Raw genomic sequence first — 20178 nt, 5'->3', positions numbered from 1 at the left:
GCAAACAACTGGCTCAAAGTTCTGCGCTTTCACGATCTCATCCAAATGTCTGGCCGTGTGGGCAGGCTTGTTTTAGGCTTCCAGCTCTGCGGAGTGGAGATTACACTAGACTTGGGCTCAGAGGCCGGGTTTGGGTCTCAGACCCGTCACCTTACAGCTAAACGACGCCGAACCTCAGTTTCCTTCACTTGAAATGGAAATGATATTTGCTCCTGCCTGACAGCGTTGTTAGGAGAATTAAGACAAAACACGTGGGAGCTGCTATTAATTGCTTTCTGCTGTAACATGCGAGAGGTTGTGGTAATTCAAGAAGCAAGGGTTCCTCAGCCGCAGGCTCAGGGCGACACACCCAGCGTGGCGAGGACGCCCTTAATAGCTAATGAATGCCATGGTGTCTAGACAACCAGTCAGTTTATCTGAGTTCACTACTGAGACCACATAACAGGGAAACTAGTTGTTGCTCTGACTGGACCAGATTTAGTTATTTATAGAGGCACCTTGGAGCCAGCCCAGAATCTGGAGGCAGAAATTCTGGAAAAGAATCCTAGATCCCCAATTTCTATTCATGTAATCTAAGAGTTGTTTTTTCAGCTCTAAAATTCGGACTATGATCTCGACTTTGCTTGCACCCTCTGCCCCAGCAATCCTGTTCTTGGGTTATACCCCAGAGGAGTTCTCTTACAGGTGTATCAGGAGGAGTGCAGGAGGCTGCCCATCGTGGTGGTGTCTGTGGTATCAGAGAGCGGAGGTGCTGAAAGCGTCTACTACCAGAAGACTGGATAAGTAAACTGTGACAGATACGACCACAGAACTCCGACGGCAGCCAGGATGGACGGCATGCACCCACAACAACATGCATGAGTCTTCAAAACGGCGCCTGGCAAAAACATAAGAGGCAGAGAGCACGCGTCACAGTACTGTGGACAGAAGAAAAACACAAGCATGCACCAAACAAGAGAACACATTTCATAAGGAGACATGCCTATTGACAGACCCACATCAGAGGCATTAGAATGAATGCCCATGAGAGGAGTGAAGAGGCGTGGGGATCAGTGATGAGGGAGGGAAACAAAGCCAGAAAAGAGCGTTGTAAGACGAATGACAGTAACGAGCTATTAACCAAGAGTTAGCTTCCACTCAATTTCCTGCATCAAAAGATTGAAAAAAACAAGCCCCGACCTCCGGGGATCGGAAAGATCCTGCTGTCAGATCCCCTCACTTTCCAAACTGAGGCTGAAAGAAGTGACTTGCTCAAGGTCACACAGCAAGTTAGTGACTGAGTTAAGGGCAACTGCCCAGGTCTCCAGGGCCCTTTCCAGAGCATGATCCACGCCAGTACCTCTGAATCCCAGAGCCCTGGACGGCTTACATCGCCTGTGCCTCCTTTCACCCCAGCACTTCTCCCTCAGGCCCCTCCCTTGTTTATATGCCCCTCCGTGTGTGTGTGTGTGTGTGTGTGTGTGTGTGTGTGTGTGTGCGCGCGCGCATGCGCGTGTGTTTAATGGAGAAGTGAATTAATGGATTGTTTAAAAAATGCAATTTGGTAGCTAATACCTTGCAGGAGATCTACGGGGAGAGGGGAAAAGGCTCTGATCCCCGGAGAGATGAAGCTCTAAGGAGCCACCCCCACTCCCTCTTCTGGGCCTGCCCAGCCACTTTAGAGACCCCAGGCCAGAGCGTCCCCTTCAGAACCAACCTCCACCCCCTGCCCTCAGAATCGGCCCCTCTCAATCTTACCATCTAAATGTCACTCCGAGGAGAGGGAGAAATGTCCCTGGAATCCCCTTCTGGCCTTTATCATCCTTTTACTCATCCCTACTCATTCCCCAAAGACTACAAGAGGTCCTCCAGAGGAGGGGGAGTGAAGCAGTCTCTGACGGGGCCGGCTCTCCGAGATTCGATGGGGGGTGTGGGGAGAACTCTGGGCCTGGCTCACGGGGTGCTGTGTCATGTTCTGCCTGTGTCTCGGGCAGCAGGTCCTTGTGAAGGCTCCAGGGATGTGAGGAGGCGGTGAAAGAAGCCCAGAAAAGGAGGGGTAGACACGGCAAAGGGGAGAGACAGATCCTTGAAGACCCTGCCAACATCTTGCCAGCCTTGATTCACAGACCTATAATAGACTTTCCCATGATTTCAGGAAAACCCAGAAGTTTTCCCAAGGATTTCAAAATGAGATTGGCAAAGAATCGAATAATATACTGATTTTCTGGGATGAGTACAGTCAGTTACATGTCAGATATTTAGAGAGACGAAGGAGAAAGAATTCTCTCAGTGATGGAAACTCTCCGTCTCCTGGGGGTCCTGCACAGCCCTGAGCTGGGAAAACGGTGATGCTGAGGAGAATGACGGCTAACGTTTTTTGTTTTTCTTTTTTTTTGAGGAAGATTAGCCCTGAGCTAACATCTGCTGCCAATCCTCCTCTTTTCTTTGCTGAGGAAGACTGGCCCTGAGCTAACATCTGTGCCCATCTTCCTCTACTTTCTATGTGGGACACCTACCACAGCATGGCTTGCCAAGCAATGCCATGTCCACACCTGGGATCCGAACCCTCGAACTGCAGCCCCCCCGAAGTGGAATGTGCGAACTTAACTGCTGCACCACTGGGCTAGCCCCCACTGCTAACGTTTAACGGGCACTTACTCTGTCCCAGGCACTGTGCTAAGCCCCTAATAGATTGTCTCCATTTAGCTCTCACACAACAACCCTACAAGCTGGGCACCATTATGTGCCTGTTTTATAGAAAAGGAAATAAGATGCAGAGAGTTAATGACTTGCCCAACATCACACTACTGGGAAGTGGTGGGAGCAGGATTCGAATCCAGATTGTCTCACTCCATGATCCATGGGCCTAACTGCAAAACAAAACAGCAGCTAAGCCACAGTCTGGTCATGAGAGATCTCCCAGCATGGGGCTGAGAAGCAGGATAAACAAACCCTTTCCGCCCAGGGCAGGAATCAAAGTGCCCATCATTCAGTGCTCCCGTTCCCTTGGGACTGTTTCTCAGGGAATGCATTCTAGGGAGACCTCAATCCATAGCCTCTGCGCATACTTTTCCCTTCTGTATTCCCAGTAATCTGAGTATTTCACGGAGCGCTCTCTGCTCCCCGAACCGCGGAGCCCATCACGGGTCCATCGCGTCTCACCTCCTCCCATCGTCACTGATGCTCCGCAGTGTTTTCTGCACTCTCAGTAGCGCCACCGCTTAGGGAGTGTTTGGATGACATTATTATAAGGCACTTAAAGAGATTTTAAAACACAAAAACGAAATAAAAGCCATCACAATTACTAGAAGAAACCCTGGCGCTGTAAACCACAGCCCGGTTCAGACAGGACTAACACGACCCGACAAGGACTTCTGTTAACCGGCTATCGTGGCGCCACCGTGCGGCAAGAATGTGAACACCGTCCACTGTTTGCCCGGATAGCCAGCTTGGAAATTGTGTATCCTGACTAATGTCCTAAAATTCGGGAGAGTCACATTATTTTACAGTTGTACACATAAAGTCAGGGTTTATTAGTATCTCATATTGCACTATTTCAAATTATGGGGGAGCCTCTGGAGTACAATGTGGGTGACCTCTAGATCACGGTTCAGGACTGCCCCTCAGTTCAGCTGATTAAAGCCCTGAGGGAGACAGAAATTCTGATAACCTGGCATTAGGTGGGTCACAGAGAGGTCTTGGTTGCACCCCATCTGGCGAGTCCTCAAAAATACGGTAACAGATTGGCTCTAAGTGGTATTCTGACATCGAACCAAAGAATCTTGGGATCTCTGGGCCAAAAGGAATGTGAACAATGTGATGACCCTTCAGGAAGGTACATGTTAACCATGTGAATTTAGTGACAGTCACAAGCTTGCTCCGGCCTCATAGGGTGTCTTTACATATACCTGATTTGAGAACCCATCCCAGATAGATTTCACTGGTCAAACTCTAGGAGTTTGGGAAAGCCTCCTGTGACCCCTGCCTATCTCAAGGATTGTTGTGAGGGTTAAAGGAGATAACACACGGGCAGCACACAGCAGAAGCTGCAGTCAATAATTTTTGGTTGCTTTTCCTTTTACCCTTTAAAATGTGCTTTGTAAATTAGAAAGTGACAAACGCACACATATCATTGACAGATGACTGTTGTTAGTGTGAGGTAGGTGGTACTGGTCCAGCGGAAGAGACCAGGGTTTCTCAATGTACCTGTGATTCACCGGGGATCTTGTTACAATGCAGACTGTGTTTCAGTAGATCTAGGCTGGTGCCTGAGAGTCTGTGTTTCTAACAAGCTCTCAGGTCATTCTGCTCTCCCGACTACACTTTGAATAGCAAAGCTGTAGAACAGTGATCTGAACAAGATTATACATGAGAATTCCCTAGTGAGGCTTGTGAAGTGTAGACTGTCAGCCCCCACGAAAGAGCTATTGAATCAGAATTTCCAAAAGAGGGCTCAGGCATTTATATATATATATATATATATATATATATATATATATATATATGTGTGTGTGTGTGTGTGTGTGTGTGTGTGTATATGTATATACATATACATATATATGTATTTTTCTTTGTGAGGAAGATTAGCCCTGAGCTAACTGCTGCCAATCCTCCTCTTTTTGCTGAGGAAGATTGGTCTGAGCTAACATCTGTGCCCGTCTTCCTCTACTTTATATGTGGGACGCCTACCACAGCATGGCTTGCCAAGCGGTGCGATGTCCGCACCTGGGATCCGAACTGGCGACCCCCAGGCCGCCAAAGTGGAATGTGCCAATTTAACCGCGGCGCCACCAGGCCAGCCCCTTCAAGCATTTATATTTTTAATAAGCAACCCAGGTGATTCTGGGCTCAGTCAGGGCTGAGAACCACCGGCCCAGGGCCTAGGATTCTTCCTAAATCTGCTTTCCTGCTAACTCTGATTCATTCACGCAAGCTGATAGTTGTCAAGCTTCTACTCTGTGCCAGGCATTGAACCTGGTGAGGAGGACAAAAAAAGAATCAACAGTGACAAAGCATATGGAAATGCTGGGCGTGGGGTGCGTTCCATGGGAGCCCGGGACGGGAAGTGTGGGGCTTCAGCCAGATTGTTCCATCAAGGGCAAGGAAGGTGTCTCCCTGGGAGGTGAAGTTAGGATCAGGTTTAAAGAATGAATAGGACTAAGTTAGAACACAGGAAGAGGTATAACAACATAACGTGTTGGGAAAGACTTGAGTTCACTCATGGGATGGATAAGTAACTAGATTAGAGAAGAAATTAGGAACAAGATCATAAAGGGGTGCCAGGCTGAGGAGCTTGACCTTCATTCCCAAATCTGGGGTTTTAAGAAGACTCAAAGTGCTGGCAGCTAGCAAACACAGTACGTGTTAGCCCTCATTATTATCATTACTAATATTATTATTTTGCCAGATTTGTGGTTTAGAACGGATTATATTAACCTTTCTACATTTATTTGAATTACTGCCTTGGATTTGCTCCTTAGGTGCAAAGAAAGCTTCATTGGTTCAAGGTCAGAAGGTTTTTCTTTACAGCTTTTAAAGTTTTTTTAAAAAATTATTTTATTGAGGTCATATTGGCTGATAACATTGTGTAAATTTCAGGGGTACATTATTATATAGCAGTTTCTGTGTCGACTGCATCGTGTACTCCACCAACAGTCTAGTTTTCATCTGTTACCATACATATATGCCTCTTTACCCCTTTTGCTCTCCCCCTGCCCTTCCCCACTGGTAACCACTGTTCTGTTCTCTTCGTCCATATGTTTGTTTATCTTCCACATATGAGTGAAATCATATGGTGTTTCTCTCTCTCTCTGTCTGGCTTATTTCACTTAGCATAATACCCTGAAGTTCCATCTATGTTATTGCAAATGACACGATTTTTGTCTTTTTTATGGCTGAGTTATATTCCGTTGTATATGTATACCACATCTTTTTTATCCTTTCATCCACTGATGGGCACTTGGATTGCTTCGATGTCTTGGCTATTGTGAATAATGCTGCAATGAACATAAGGGTGCATAAATCTCTTTGAATTGTTGATTTAATGTTCTTTGGATAAATACCCAGTAGTAGGACAGCTGGATCATATGGTATGTCTATTTTTAATTCTTTGGGAACTCTCCATACTGTTTTCTGTAGTGGCTGCATCAGTTTGCATTCCCACCAGCAGTGTACGAGGGTTCCCTTTCCTCCACATTCTATCCAACATTTATTTCTTTTCTTGTTAGTTACAGCCATTCTGATGGGTATAAGGTGAAATCTCTTTGTAGTTTTGATTTGCATTTCCCTAATAATTAATGAAGTTGAACATCTTTTCATGTGCCTGTTGGCCATCTGTACATCTTCTTTGGAAAAATGTCTATTCATATCATTTGCCCATTTTTTAATTGGGTTGTTTTTGTTGTTGTTGTTGTATGAGTTCTTCATATATTTCGGAAATTAATCCCTTGTGGGATACATGATTTGCAAATATTTTCTCCCAGTTGGTGGGCTGTCTTTTCGTTTTGTTCCTGGTTTCCTTTGGCTTGCAGAAGCTTTTTAGTTTGATGTAGTCCCATTTGTTTATTTTTTCTTTTGTTTCCCTTGCCTGAGGAGATGTGTATTCAAAATGATACTGCTAAGACTAATGTCAAAGAGCATGCTACCCCTTTCATGATTTAAGGTCTTAGATTCAAGTCTTTAATCCATTTTGAGTTAATTTTTGTGTATGGTGTAAGATAATGATCTACTTTCATTCTTTCATAGGTGGCTGTCCAGTTTTCCCAACACCATTTATTGAAGAGACATTCCTTTCTTCATTGTATGTTCTTGGCTCCTTTGCCGAAGATCAGCTGTCCATAGATGTGTGGTTTTATTTCTGGGGTCTCAATTCTGTTCCATTGAGGGGTGACGCCAGCGACCTGGCAGAGTGAACTCACCCGGGACTCTCTCCCATCCAAACTACAACCAAAAGGACCAACTACTTTCCAACCAAAAAAAAAATCCTAATAACAGAAATCGTCAGAGACCCACAGCAGCCAAACGATGGAGGGCAGAGAGGCTGGAGCCGCCCTTGGAGGAGCTGGAACAGGGTAGGAGAGAGCTTCTCTCCCTCCCCTAGAGACTGGGACCGCTGCCACAGGTGCGGGAAGGAGCGGGGGAGGGCTGCATGTCCAGGGATCGTCCAGGACTCCCACAGCCGGTGCAGTGGAAACCCTCTAACAAGGGAAAGCTTTCCCGTGGGGCGACCCCAGCAAGCTAGGGCCCCGGGAGACCAGAGAGCAAGAGCTGAACGGAATCCAGGTCAGCCTACAAGAGAAAGTGCCCCTCCTCCCCCAACCCCCGCTGAGTGCCACCATCACAGCTGAAGGTGGATGGCTCAGAACGTGTGGCTCTCGACCCCCATCTAGTGGTGACAGGCTGTAACTGCAACTGAATAATAGCATCATGCACAGAAACTGCTCCTCTACCATCCAGCAATTTATAAAAGCTCCAGTCCAAAAGGAAAACAATAAAAACACACAATTATGTCCTGAGGACTTGGAAATAGGTAAACTAAGCGACAATGAATTCAGAGTAGCTATCATCAAAAAACTCAATGAGGTAAAGGGAAATATAGAGAAACAAGTCAATGAGTTCTGGAGTTACTTCACAAAAGAGATTGAAACTATAAAGAAGAATCAATCAGAAATGCTAGAGATGAAAAATACAATGGATCAGATAAAACAGAATATGCATTCCCTGAATGCCCGTGTAGACACCACAGAGGAGCAAATTAGCATAATTGAAGATAGACAGGCTGAAAGGCTCCAGACAGAGGAAGAAAGAGAACTAAGAATTAAAAAAACTGAAGAAATCTCCAAGAAATAGCTGGCTCAATGAGAAAATGCAACTTAAGAATTATTGGAATTCCTGAGGGCATGGAAGAGGAAAATGTAGCAGAAAGTGTGCTCAACGACATAATAGCAGAGAACTTCCAAAATCTAGGGATTGAGAGAGAAATGTGTGTGGAGAAAGCTTTCAAATCTCCTAGATTTGTCAATGTAAAAAGACCTACTGCAAGGCATCTAGTAGTAAAAATGGCGAAAATGAATGACAAAGTAAGAATATTCAGGGCAGCAAGGCAGAAGAAAATAACCTACAAAGGAACTCCCATCAGACTTTCAGTGGATTTCTCCACAGAAACCTTACAAGCTAGGAGAGATTGGAATGACATATTCAAAACTTTAAAGGATAAAAATCTTCAGCCAAGAATACTCTATCCAGCAAAAATATCCTTCAGATATGAGGGAGAAATTAAACATTTTCCAGACAAACAAAAGCTAAGGGACTTTGTAGCCACAAGACCTCCACTACAAGAAATCCTCAGGAAGGCTCTCATACCTGAAAAAAGAAAAAAAGGGAGAAAGGGGTCACAAAACACAGAGTAAGGAGACAAATAGATAGAATCAGAATAGGATAGCAAATATTCAACTATAGCATTGGATAAAGGGAAGGAAATCACCAAAGCAAAGATGATCTTGTCACTCTAACTACAAATCACAACACAAGTTGGAATAAGAGATGAAAATAATAATTTAGGAGGGGAGGAGGAAAGGGACTGAATCAGTCTAGGCTAAGGAAGTAAGAGACCACCAGAAAATGGACTATGTTATGCACGAGATTCTGAATACAAACTTCAGGGTAGCCACTAAACTAAAAAACAGGACAGAGACACAAAACATAAATAAGGAAAAATCTAAGAAACCCAGCATAAGAAAATGCAGAAGTCAATGGATAGGCTAAAACACACAGGACGAGAAACAAAGGAAATGCAGGAAAACTGGAAAACGAGCAACAGAATGACAGCATTAAGCCCTCATGCATCAATAATCACCCTCAATGTAAATGGATTGAATTCTCCAATAAAAAGACACGGAGTGCCAAAATGGATTAAAGAACAAGATCCAACAATTTGTTGCCTCCAGGAAACACACCTCAGCTCCAAGGACAAACACAGGCTCAGGAAGTGAAGGGGTGGAAGACAATACTCCAAGCTAATAGCAAACAAAAGAAAGCAGGTGTCACAATACTTATATAAGACAAAACAGACTTCAAGATAAGGCAGGTAAAGAGAGACATAGAGGGCCAATATATAATGATCAAAGGGACGCTTCATCAAGAAGAAATAACACTTATAAATATCTATGCACCCAACACAGGAGCACCAAAGTTCATAAAGCAACTATTAACAGACCTAAAAGAAGATATCAAAAATAACACAATAATAGTAGGGGACCTCAACACCCCACTCACATCAATGGACAGATCATCCAGACAGAAAATCAACAAGGAAACAGTGGAGCTAAATGAAAAGCTAAAACAGTTGGACTTAATAGACATATATAGAACACTCCATCCAAAAACAGCAGAATACACATTCTTCTCAAGCACACATGGAACATTCTCAAGGATAGACCATATGTTGGGAAACAAGGCAAGCCTCTAAAAATTTAAAAAAATTGAAATAATAACAAGCATCTTCTCCTATCATAATGCTATAAAGCTAGAAATTAATTATAAGAAAAAAGCTGAGAATGGCACAAGGATGTGGAGACTAAACAATACGCTACTGAACAAGCAATGGATCATTGAAGAAATTAAAGAAGAAATCAAAAAATACCTGGAGACAAATGAAAATGATAACATGCTGTACCAACTCATATGGGATACACCAAAAGCTGTATTAAGAGGAAAATTCAATTCTGTTCCATTGAACTGTGTGTCTGTTTTTGTGCCAGTACCAGCTGTTTTGGTTACTATAGCTTTGCAGTATATTTTGAAGTCAAGGATTGTAATACCTCCAGCTTTGTTCTTTTTTGTCAGGATTGCTTTGGCTATTTGGGGTCTTTTGTTGTTCCATATAAATTTTAGGATTTTTTGTTCTATTTCTGCAAAGAATGTCATTGGGATTCCGATTAGGATTGCATTGAATCTGTAGACTGCTTTAGGTAATATAGACATTTTAACTATGTTTATTCTTCCAATCCATAAGCATGGAATATCTTTCCATTTCTTTATGTCTTTTTCAATTTCTTTCAATAATGTCTTACAGTTTTCAGTGTATAGGTATTTTTGTTGCTATTGTAAATGGGATTGTATTCTTGAGTTCTCTTTCTGTCAGTTCGTTGTTAGAGTATAGAAATGCAGCTGATTTTTGTGTGTTGATTTTGTACCCTGCAACTTTGCTGTAGTTGTTGATTATTTCTAAGAGTTTTCTAGTGGATTCTTTAGGGTTTTCTAGATATAGAATCATGTCATCCACAAACACGGAGAGTTTTACTTCTTCCTTTCCAATTTGGATCCCTTTTATTTCTTTTTCTTGCCTAATTGCTCTGGCCAAAATGTCCAGTACTATGTTGAACAAGAGTGACACCCTTGTCTTATTCCTATTCTCTGAGAGATGGCTTTCAGTTTTTCACCATTAAGTATGATGTTGGCTGTGGGTTTGTCATATATGGCCTTTATTATGTTGAGGTACTTTCCTTCTATGCCCATTGAGGGTTTTTATCAGAAAGGGATGTTAGATCTTGTCAAATTCTTTCCCTGCATCTATTGAGATGATCATGTGATTTTTATTCTTCATTTTGTTAATGCAGTATATCACATTGATTGACTTGCAGGTGTTGAAACATCCCTGCATCCCTGGAATAAATCCTACTTGATCATGGTGTATGATCCTTTTAATGTATTGTTGTGTTCAATTTGCTAATATTCTGTTGAGGATTTTTGCATCTATGTTCATCAGCAATATTGGCCTGTAGTTTCCCTTTTTTGTGTTGTCCTTGTCTGGTTTTGGTATCGGGGTGATGTTAGCTTCATAGAATGAGTTGGGAAGCATCATATCCTCTTCAAATAGTTTGAGAAAGATAGGTATTAAATCTTCTTTGAATGTTTGGTAGAATTCACCAAAGAAGCTATCTGGTCCTGGACTTTTGTTTTTTAGGAGCTTTTTGATTACTGTTTCAATCTCTTTACTTGTGATTGGTCATTCAGATTCTCTATTCCTTCTCAATTCAGTTTTAGGAGGTTGTATGATTCTAAGAATTTATCCATTTCTTCTAGGTTATGCAATTTGTTGGCATATAGCTTTTCATAGTAGACTCTTATAATCCTTTGTATTTCTGTGGTATCCGTTGTAATTTCTCCTCTTTCATATCTGATTTTATTTATTTGAATCTTGTCTCTTTTTTTCTTAGTGAATCTGGCTAAGAGTTTGTCAATTTTACTTATCTTCTCAAAGAACCAGCTCTTTGTTTCTTTGATCCTTTCTATTATTTTTTAAGTTTCTATTTCATTTATTTCTACTCTGATTTTTACTATTTTGCTCCTTCTACTGACTTTGGGCTTTGCTTGTTCTTTTTTTTCTAGTTTTTTTTAGGTGTAGTTTAAGACGACTTATTTGAGAGTTTTCCTTTTGTAGAGGTAGACCTGTATTGTTATGAATTTCCTTCTTAGCACCACTTTTGCTGCATCCCATAAGAGTTGGTATGTTGTGTCTTCATTTTCATATGTCTCCAGGTATTTTTTGATTTCTCCTTTGATTTCTTTATTGATCCAATGGTTGTTCAGTAGCATGTTGTTTAATCTCCACATATTTGTGACTTTCCCAGCTTTTTTCTTATAGTTGATTTCTAGTTTTACAGAATTGTGGCCAGAAAAGATGCTTGATACGATTTAAATCTTCTTAAGTTTATTGAGGTTCCTTTATTTCCTATCATCTATCTTTGAGAATGTTCCACGTGAATTTGAGAAGAATGTATATTCTGCTGTTTTTGTATGGAATGTTCTATACATATCTATTAAGTCCATCTGGTCTAATGTTTCACTTAAGGTCACTGTTTCCTTGTTGACTTTCTGTCTGGATGATCTATCCATTGATGTAAGTGGGGTGTTAAAACCCCTGCTATTACTGTGTTGCTGTCAATTTCTCCCCTTTAGGTCTGTTAATAGTTGCTTTATATACTTCAGTGCTCCTATTTAGGTACATATATGTTAATAAGTGTTATGTCTTTTTATTGGAATGTCCCTTTATCATTAATATAATGCCCATCTTTGTCTCTTGTCTTTTTTATCTTGAAGTCTATTTTACCTGATGTAAGTACAGCTACGCCTGTTCTCTTTCCCTTGCCATTTGCTCGGAGTATTATCTTCTGTCTCTTCACTCAGCCTATATTTGTCTTTAGAATTGAGATGTGTTTCCTGGAGGCAGCATATTGTTGGATCTTGTTTTTTAATCCATCCAGCCACTCTGTGCCTTTTGATTGGTGAATTCAATCCAGTTACATTTAGAGTGATTATTGATATATGAGGGCTTAATACTGTCATTTTACATTTGCTTCCCTGTTGTTCTATATTTCCATTGTTTTTCCCTTGTATTACTGTCTGCCATTTCATTTTAGTGGTTTTCTGTGATGCTTTTCTCAATTTTCTCTTTGTTTATGCTTTGTGACTCAGCTCGGGTTTTTTGTTTAGTGGTTACCATGAGGTTTGTATAAAAGATCCCATAGATGAGATAGTCCTTTTTTTCATAGTCTCTTATCTCCATTAGCCTATGCAAGTTCTGTCCGTTTCCTCTTCCTCTTCTATGTTTTTGTTGTCACAAATTCTTCTTTTTTGTGTTGTGAGTTTCTGGGCTAATTTTATTAGTTACAGTTATTTTTGATGCTTTCGTTCCCTTTATCTTTTGTGTTATAATTGTTTACTAACCTGCTCTGATATAGAGCTGCAATTTTCTGATTCTGTCTGCCTATTTATATCCTTGCTCAAAGTTTTGTGAACCTTTGCTTTTTAGTTTCAGTTGGGAGGGTTCCTTTCAACGTTTCTTGTAAGGCAGGTCTAATGGCAATGAACTCCTTCAGGTTTTGTTTGTCTGGGAAAGCTTTTATTTCTGTATCATATCTTAAGGATAATTTAGCTGGACGGAGTATTCTTGGCTGATAGTTTTTATCTTTCAGTATTTTGAATATATCATTCTACTCTATCCTAGCCTGCAGGATTTCTGCTGAGAAACCCACTGAAAGCCTGAAGGGGGTTCCTTTGTAAATTATTTTCTTCTTTCTTGCTGCCCTTCATATTTTTTCTTTGTTATTGATTTTTGACAGTTTTAATACTATATGCCTTGGAAAAGGTCTTTTTGCATTAAGGTGATTAGGAGTTCTATCATCTTTATGTACTTGCATGTCCAGCTCTTTCCCCAGCTATTCTATAAGTTCTCAGCTGTTATTTCTTTGAATAAGCTCTCTGCTCCTTTCTTCCTCTCTTCTCCTTCTGGGATCCTATGATCCTTATCTTACTTTCCCTAATTGAGTCAGATATTTCTCAAAGAATTTCTTCATTTTTAAAAAATCTTAGTTCCCTCTCATCCTCCACTTGACTCATTTCTAGGTTTCTGTCTTTGAGCTCACTAATTCTCTCCTCCATATAATCTGCTCTATTTTTAACACTTTCTACATTATTTTTCATTTCACTTATTGTGTTCTTCATCTCCAGAATTTCTGGGTTTTTTTTTTTTTAGAGTTTCAGTTTCCTTGGTGAAGTACTCCTTCTGTTCATTAATTTTACTCCTGAGCTCATTGAACTGTCTTTCTGAATTTTCTTGTAACTCATTGAGTTTCTTATGACAGTTATTTTGAATTCTCTGTCAGTCAGATTATAATCTTCTGTGACTTCAAGTTTGGTTTCTGGAGAGTCCTTCTCCTTCTGTTCTTCCATGTTACTGTAGTTCTTCATGGTGTTTGATGAATTGGTCCTCTGCTGGCTCATTTGTGGTAGTAACCACCTTTCTTACTTGGGTACAGCTTTGGTTCCTTTGGTTCTGTGCTGTTTCTGGTCGCATTTGAGAACTTACACTTTCCTCTCTCCACTGCCTCTGCTGGGGGTGTCATCAGTCCTCCTCATGCCACTTGTGCCTCTGGGGTTGCTCATGCCTTCATTTTAGTTTCAAGTGTTGCCACCAGGGTCACCAGGCTGCAAGCACTTCTACTGCTTCTGAGGTTGCCTGGGTCTTGTGTTCCTCCATTGGTTGTCTGTGGGCTGAGATGCTGCTGCCCCATGCACTACCTTTGCTGCTATTCCTGGGTTGTCTGGAGGTGCTGGTTGTACCACAGCCAGGGGTGCTGTGTTCACTGGCGTCTCTGTTGCTGCTGGGGGCCAAGGGATCCTGGGCATTGTGTGCAGCCCCTGCTGTTGGTGGGACTGGTATTGGGGATGTTGCCACTGGGGACTGGGTCACCAGGTCTGCTGTGGTTCCTGAAGCCTCTGGTGGCAGATTCCACCTGCCACTGCTGGGGGGAGGAAGGGCTAAGCAGGTCGAGGTTTTTGTTGTTCTTGCTGTGCAGCTTCTGGTCTTTGGTGCTAGTCAGTGTGTTTTTAAAACTCAGGTCAAAGCACATTACCCCAGCAGGCGAAAATCTGAGTTTTGTATACTATCCCACTGTTGGAAGGTGCTGGCCACTGCCTGGCAGGGGGAGGGGGCCCACATGTGGGATCTGCTGGTAGACAGCAGGGAGCAATCCAATCGACGCTCTCCACCCTGCCAGGAGAGCTCATGGGCACGCAGGCTAAGTCCTCTGGGAGACAGGCAGCGAGTGCTCTGATTTGCATTCTCCACCTCCGCCAGAAGGCTAGAGCATGCCACGCCTGTTTTCTCCCAGGCATGTGGGCCAGTATGGAGATCTGTTCCCTGGATCACGGCTGCTGGGGGCGGGGGGAGAGGGTTGCTCTCCTACTTCCACTACCTCCCCTGGGGACAAGTCCACTCACCTACAGCTGTATAGATGCCTGCCTCTTTTATGTGTCCTGTTGTGTTGTGTAGGGAATCCTCTGTTGGTCAATGGACATCTGACTGTTTGTAACTTAGAGAGGAGAGACAAAGGGAACAACTCACTCCGCCATGATGCTGACACCACTCAGTTCTTAAGTTTTTAAGCATTATCTTAAGTTGAAAGCTGGCCTTCTGACTACTATGGCTCCTCTTTGAGAATGGACAGTGGCTTACAAATTGACCCCTATAGCCACATTTTGTCCGTCTGATGTTTCATGGATGATATCTATGTAAACTTAGTGACGCAATGCCTCATACTCCAAGGGATGGTGCATCAATTAGGAATTGGTTTGGCTGCTATTAAGAGAATAACCCACTTCCACTGGCTTAAACATATGATATGGTAAAAACATGATACATATCAAGTTATTTGTCTCAGAGGCAAGAAGGAAGGTGGAAGGCACTTTGGGCTGGTGCAGGAGCTCCTTTACAAAGTCTTCAGCCTTCTGGGCCCCTTACGTCTTTTCACACTGCCACCCTTGGCATGTTGGCTTGTAGCGCAATGGCTGCAAGATGGCAATGAGCTGCCAAACATCTTCCAGACAGGAAGAAGTAGGAAAGGGCAAAGAGGGACACATAGGGCTTTGCCAGCCAAGTCTGTCCTTTTTTATCAAGAAGGCAAGAGCTTTCCTGGAGTTCCCACCCAGAATTCTGCTTCCATCTCATTTCACATGGCCACCCCCAGTAGGAACGTAGCTAAGAAGAGTGTTTTGGATGAAGCTGGGTCAGTCAAGCAACATGGGCATATGTTCCCCATAAATGTGGGGAAGACTTTCTTCACAGTTTAGTTGAGCAAAAAAGAAGTTACAGGGCCGGCCCGTTGGCACAGCAGTTAAGTGTGCACATTCTGCTTCGGCGGCCTGGGGTTCGCCTGTTTGGATCCTGAGTGCAGACATGGCACTGCGTGGCAAGCCATGCTGTGGTAGGCATCCCACATATAAAGCAGAGGAAGATGGGCACGGATGTTAGCTCAGGGCCAGTCTTCCTCAGAAAAAAAGAGGAGGATCAGCAAATGTTAGCTCAGGGCTAATCTGCCTCAAAGGAAAAAAAAAAGAAGTTACAGTTACCAATGTTTTGGAAGTCAAACCCTGTATTAGGTACTTTTAATGTGTTACAGCATAAACCTTGTGAAGCAGGGACTATCATCTTCCTTTTACAGATAAGGAGACTGAGGCTCAGAGAGATGGAATAACTTTTTCAAGCTTATACAACATGAAGAAAAATATTTTTATGTTAAAACAAACATAGATATGTTATGATGTAGAAGAAAACATCCTCACTAATTTTAGAGATAGAGTCAGTGACTGCACAGAAATCCCATGTGGGCTATGCCTTCGAAACTCTCAAAGGAGTTTCTCCCCTTTCCTCACTCATTAGGGACACTTCAGTGGGAAAGCATGGGAAGTCCCAACTGCCACTGTCATGTTGGGACAACAAGATATTGCACAAAAAGTGAGCTGCTGATACAAGACTTTGGACATGATGCAATCTGTGATGTGATGGAAGTCTCAGGCACCACTCTGCAGGTGAATGGCAAGTGGAGGGGGCTGATGGGGGGCTCCCTGAGTTGACAGGAGGGAGCAATTATTGAGAGAGCTGCAGTGGTCAGGGAGGGCTCAAGGGGATGGTGGATAGAACGGGGTTTTGAAAGAAAGAGAAGAGTTGTACAAGCAATATGGAGAAAGAAAGGGTATTCTAGGTGATGAGAAAAGTATGCCTAGGGAGAGTGAAGAGACAGCCTGGCCAGAGAAACCACATCCTGGAGGAGAGAAATGAGAAATCACCCTGAGAAGGAAGTCTGGGGCTGGTTCCTGAAGGGTATCCTCTGAGCTTCCATTCTATCTGTTTCATTCCATCCACAGGGCAGGGATCCCACAGACATTGTTTACTCTGCAGACCTGAGCTGCTTCCAGAGGGAGGTGATTATGTGACATCTTCAGTTCAACCTACTTTCAAATGAATTCCCAACATCCTCACCAGAAGGTGCTGGCCAGCCCAGACTTGAGGTTGGGGGCTCTCCTGCCATGGTGCCCAGTGTCTTTGGAACTGCATATTCAGTACAGGATGACACCTAACTTTCAATGTCACCTGCTACTCCAGCAGGCACATCCAGGAATTCAACCAAGGCATAATAGAGTGTTTGGGAAAGGGCTTTGCTGTTGTAAATAACAAATTCATTGTCAGTTAGTCCCTGGCTAAATGGGCTGGAGGACATAGAAAGAAGTGGGGAGAAGAGGAAAATGGTGTAGCTACCTCAGCCCAGCTCCTCATCCCACAGCTGGGTGCACAGCTGGGCTGAACCCTTCTGCTCCAAGGAGGCCTTTCAGGAGTGGAGAAAGAGGCATCTCAGCCAGGCAGCCAGGGTCCTTGGAGGGCTGTAGGTTGGAGCCTGCCCCATAGAGAAGGCCACAAGTAAGGTGGCAGCAGCTGGAGGAGGCTGGAGTAGAGCTTAGCCTTTCTCACTTCACAAGAGCTGAGTGTACACACAGGACAGCGGAAGTCAGGAATCTACTGCCACAGGGTGCAGAGAGGGGCCAGGGCCTTCCCTAGGAGGTGTTCTCAGCTGTGGGTGAAGTCGCTGCCTCCTCCCCCACCCTCAGCTCAGGCCCCATCACAGCCCCATTCTCCACTGCATCCTTTTATTTTTTTTAAGATTGGCACCTGGGCTAACAATTGTTGCCAATCTTTTTTTTTTTTCTGCTTTATCTCCCCAAACCCCCCCACCCCCATACACGGTTGTATATCTTAGTTGCATGTCCTTCTCGTTGTGGGATGTGGGATGCCACCTCAACGTGGCCTGACGAGCGGTGCCATGTCTGCGCCCAGGATCTGAACCCTGGGCCGCCGCAGCAGAGTGCACGAACTTAACCACTCAGCCACGGAGCCGGCCCCTCCACTGCATCCTTGTAACCAGAGGCCTAGAGGCCTGCCAGCTCAGATGACCATGAGCAATGCTTCAAAAAGCAAATGTTAGGTTAGTTGTAAGTTAAAAGGAACAGATTTTTTCCCACACACCATGAATTCCTCATTGATTGGTTTAATTAAATAACTAGTGTATCCACAAGTGAGTTTAAAAAGTTTTTTTAAGGACCAACCTTGCTGGCCTAGTAGTTAAGTTCAGCACACTCTGCTTTGGTGGCCCAGGTTCAGTTCCTGGGTGCGGACATATACCACTCCTCTGTCAGTGGCCATGCTGTGGCAGCAGTTCACATACAAAAAGAGGAAGCTTGGCAGCAGATGTTAGCTCAAGGTGAATCTTCCTCAGCAAAAAAAACAAAACAAAAAAATTGTTATGGGTGTATTATAGTTCTCCAGAGAAACAGACCAAAGGACATATAGAGATATATAGAAAGAGGGTTATTTTGAGGCATTAGCTCACGTGAGATTATGGAGGCTGAGCAGTCTATCTGTAAGCTGGAGGCCCAGGGAAGCCAGTGGGGTAGTTCCAGTCTGAACTCAAAGGTCCTAGAACAAGGAGTGCCTTGTGTTCTCACTGGTGAGGGCAATCTCCTTCACTCAGTCCACTCATTCAAATATTAATCTCTTCTGGAAACACCCCCACAGACACACCCAGATATAATATTTTACCAGCCATCTGAGCGTTCCTTAGCCCAGTCAAGTTGGGACATAAAATTAACCAGCACGATGGAGAAGGGAGAGCATTTTTTACACTTTGGTTTCACTTTTTTCTATTTAAGTACCTTCTCACCATACGCAGTTTCTTTGTAAAGGTTTGGAGTTCATTGCAACAAATCCCATTAAATCCAGTAGCACTGTTTGAGGCCTGGCCCACGGGATTCCTTAAATCAAGCAACACTGGTCCAGGTAAGACCCAGTAGAGCCCGAGGACCGGGGGCTGCCAGGCCAGCTCTTGGGACCAGCTCCTGTCAGTTCCTTGAACATTCGGGTGCTCACATTTGTTGTCTTCAGTCATCCTGGACCAACTGGATCTCTTTTCCGTCAAAACATGAACCCTTCCACTGTCCATTTAAAATTTGTTATTTTAAGGACTTTGATTTTTGAATAAGAACATTACTTCGACCTGGCCACTATGTTCTGTTTTTCATAGTTAATTCGAAACAGACCAGAACTCTGGGATTACTTCAATGCAAACAATTTATTCTTCAGGATTTTCCTCTAAGTAGAGGAACTTTCTCCACTCTTACACAGTAAAATACCGTGTTTCTGGTCCTCTGGCTCAAGGTTTTCCTTAATGTGATTCAGGCCCCAGGGCCATCCCAAGGGAAAAGAAGGAAAGCAATAAGCCCTGTGCTGGACACCCGGGTACATAGATAAAAACACGGTCCCTGCTTTGGAGGACCTCAAAGTTTACTGTGAAAGACGAACTGACAGTTCAATAAATCCTAATATAGTCATGTTTTCCATATACAACCGTAAAGGAGTGTGAACGTGCCGTGGAATCCAAAGGGAGGGATTGTTCTTGGGGAAGGAGGGAGGAGGAGGGTTGAGGAAGACTTCACAGAGGTTGCGAGTTTTGAAATGGGGTTTGAAGGATGAGTCAGAGTGTACTAGGCAGAAATGCATGGAAAGACATTCCAGATAGTAGGCACAGCTTAAAAAAAGAAAAGGCATGGAACAAGGACAAGTTCTGGAAATGCTGAGTAGCTCAATGTTACTATAACATATGGTACTTCGGGTGACCTGATGGGAACTGGAGAAGCAGGTGGGGGCCAGAATTCAGAAGGCCTTGGACTGTGGCCTGAGGGGTTAGATTTGCTCCTAACAGCCACGTACCCCCAGAAGGCTTCTGAGCCCCTCTTTAGCTGTTAGATTGGTTGGGCACTATTTCTTGGCCCTCTGTCTCTAGAACTGAGCCATTGCTCTTCTACTGGGTCCACTGTTTCTTCCTGGTCCTCTAATCCTCTTAGCTCTACACTTCTGATGTTTTCAAAGCCTTGAAACCTGTCTGGATTTGGCGATGAGTAATCTTTTTCAGAAAGGATTTGGTGTTCCCCTCTGGCCCATACACTGTAGGCAAAGGGCATTGATGTTCTGGACTTGGATCAGCTCTGTCTGTTCTCCCCTCAAGGGAGCAGGGCTAGATAGTCAGTATGTTTGAGTTCCATGTTTAGTTCTTAAGGATTTGTAATCATTACTGATTAAGTATGAGCTGGTTAGTGATCTTCTTGTTCAACCAGGGGGTTACTTAACTAGAACCGGACAGAGCTGAGAGCAAAACTCTTGTCTCCTGACTCCCAGTCCAGTGCTCTTTCTGGTGTGCTCCAGTTCCTGGCACTGTTTAGCCAGTTACGAGACAGACTAATTGCACTTGGCTACCTCAAACCGACAGGGTCAAGATTGAGAGCTGGAGGTGAAGGAAGCCCACGTTCCCAGAA

The sequence above is a fragment of the Equus przewalskii genome, chromosome 2 (genome assembly GCF_037783145.1).
Source record: "Equus przewalskii isolate Varuska chromosome 2, EquPr2, whole genome shotgun sequence".
Lineage (NCBI taxonomy): Eukaryota > Metazoa > Chordata > Mammalia > Perissodactyla > Equidae > Equus > Equus przewalskii.
Note: the sequence above shows the minus strand (reverse complement) of the source record.